Source organism: Cucurbita pepo, chromosome 18, assembly GCF_057944985.1.
Source record: "Cucurbita pepo subsp. pepo isolate OVF chromosome 18, ASM5794498v1, whole genome shotgun sequence".
Classification (NCBI taxonomy): Eukaryota; Viridiplantae; Streptophyta; class Magnoliopsida; order Cucurbitales; family Cucurbitaceae; genus Cucurbita; species Cucurbita pepo.
The window spans coordinates 2,852,384-2,854,883 of record NC_141815.1 but is presented as its reverse complement, the minus strand read 5'-3'; positions in this window follow the sequence as shown (position 1 = coordinate 2,854,883).

The following is a 2,500-nucleotide window of genomic DNA, read 5'->3' as shown; positions in this document are numbered from 1 at the left end:
CCATGCTCAACAAGTCTCATGTCGCACGCCCAAAGTCATTTGACACCGCCCCAGAAAGCATGTTCCGCCACCACGCAGCCTTCAAAACATAGGGCTAGCCCAAGGAAGGGAGGCATACCACAACAACGTCCCACACTCAACGAGGTTCATGCCGCACGCCCGAAGGCACCCGGCTCCACCCCACCTTGCATGTTTCATCATCGTACCAGCAGCCATCCACAGTCCTCACACCAGAGATTCCCAGTTAGAAGGCAACATCGCAACATTCCGTGCTCAACGAGGCTCATGTCGCACGCCCAAAGGCACCCGATTCCGACCAGCCGAACATGTTCTGGCACCACACGCCTTCAAAACATAGGGCTGGCCCAAGGCTGGCCAAGCATCACCACAACGTCACACACTCAACGAGGTTCATGCCGCACGCCCGAAGGCACCCGACTCCACCCCACCTTGCATGTTTCATCATCGTACCAGCCATCAACCATCCTCAAGCCAGCCCAAGTTAGAAGGCAACATCGCAACATTCCATTCTCAACAAGGCTCATGTCGCACGCCCAAAGGCGCACCCAACACGGCCTCACCGCGCAAGTTTCGCCACCGCACCGCCGCCGTCAACCACCCTCGTCCGCCGACCACCACCCCAACGCCCCAAGCATATGCCCATGTGCGGCGCATAGTGCTTGGGGCGCATGCTTGGGGCGTGGGGGTGGCGGAAGATATAGGGGTACCCCCGTGCCCAGCCCATGCAGACTAGTCACCCCCCTATATAGTACATTTTGAGGCATTTTTGGTCTGCCAGGCCTAGATACGATTTTTCTGAGCGGTCATACGGTCAAATATCTCAAGTTTTAGAATGTTTTTTTCCATGAACTCAATTGATTCATGAATTGGACATTCTAATGGATCTAGAAATCAAGTTTCATAATTTTTCAACCAACCAATTTTTTTTAATGAATTTTTAAATATTAAATAATAAGAAATTAGAAAAAATAGCTAGAGTGGTCAAAAAAATCTGAAATTTTGTGGTAATCATTCTTTCATGTTGCTTAGCTCCCAGAAAAAAAATTTACAACAAACTGACCACTCCACATGTACTTTCACAATTAATGGGTGATGGATGGGGCGCAGGCACGGGCGCGCGCGCAGCAGAGCGCGGGCGTGGCGGGACGGGGCGCGCGCTCGCGGGAGCACGCTGGCGGGGCGGGGCGGGGGGCGCGCGCTCGCGGGAGCACGCTGGCGGGGCGAGACGGAGCGCGCGCGCGCGCGCTGGAGCATGAGGGCGTGGCAGGGCGGGCGAGCGCACGGGGGCAAGCGGGCGGGGCGCACGCGGGTGGGGCGGGATGGGGCTGGCGAGCGCACGGGAACGTTCCGACACTGCCCCACCGTGCGCGTTCCGCCACCGCACCCCCGCCGTCAACCGCCCTCGGCCTCCGACCACCACCCCGACGCCCCAAGCATATGCCCCTGTGCGGCGCATAGTGCTTGGGGCGTGGGGGTGGCGGAAGATATAGGGGGTACCCCCGTGCCCAGCCCATGCAGACTAGTCACCCCCCTATATAGTACATTTTGAGGCATTTTTGGTCTGCCAGGCCTAGATACGATTTTTCTGAGCGGTCATACGGTCAAATATCTCAAGTTTTAGAATGTTTTTTTTCCATGAACTCAATTGATTCATGAATTGGACATTCCAATGGATCTAGAAATCAAGTTTCATAATTTTTCGACCAACCAATTTTTTTTAATGAATTTTTAAATATTAAATAATAAGAAATTAGAAAAAATAGCTAGAGTGGTCAAAAAAATCTGAAATTTTGTGGGAATCATTCTTTCATGTTGCTTAGCTCCCAAAAAAAATATTACAACAAACCGACCACTCCACATGTACTTTCACAATTAATGGGTGATGGATGGGGCGCAGGCACGGGCGCGCGCGCAGCAGAGCGCGGGCGGGGCGGGACGGGGCGCGCGCTCGCGGGAGCACGCTGGCGGGGCGGGGCGGGGGGCGCGCGCTCGCGGGAGCACGCTGGCGGGGCGGGGCGGGGGGCGCGCGCGCGCGGGAGCACGCGGGCGGGGCGGGACGGGGCGCGCGCGCGCGCGCTGGAGCATGAGGGCGTGGCGGGGCGGGCGAGCGCACGGGGGCAAGCGGGCGGGGCGCACGCGGGTGGGGCGGGATGGGGCTGGCGAGCGCACGGGAACGTTCCGACACTGCCCCACCGTGCGCGTTCCGCCACCGCACCCCCGCCGTCAACCGCCCTCGGCCTCCGACCACCACCCCGACGCCCCAAGCATATGCCCCTGTGCGGCGCATAGTGCTTGGGGCGTGGGGGTGGCGGAAGATATAGGGGGTACCCCCGTGCCCAGCCCATGCAGACTAGTCACCCCCCTATATAGTACATTTTGAGGCATTTTTGGTCTGCCAGGCCTAGATACGATTTTTCTGAGCGGTCATACGGTCAAATATCTCAAGTTTTAGAATGTTTTTTTTCCATGAACTCAATTG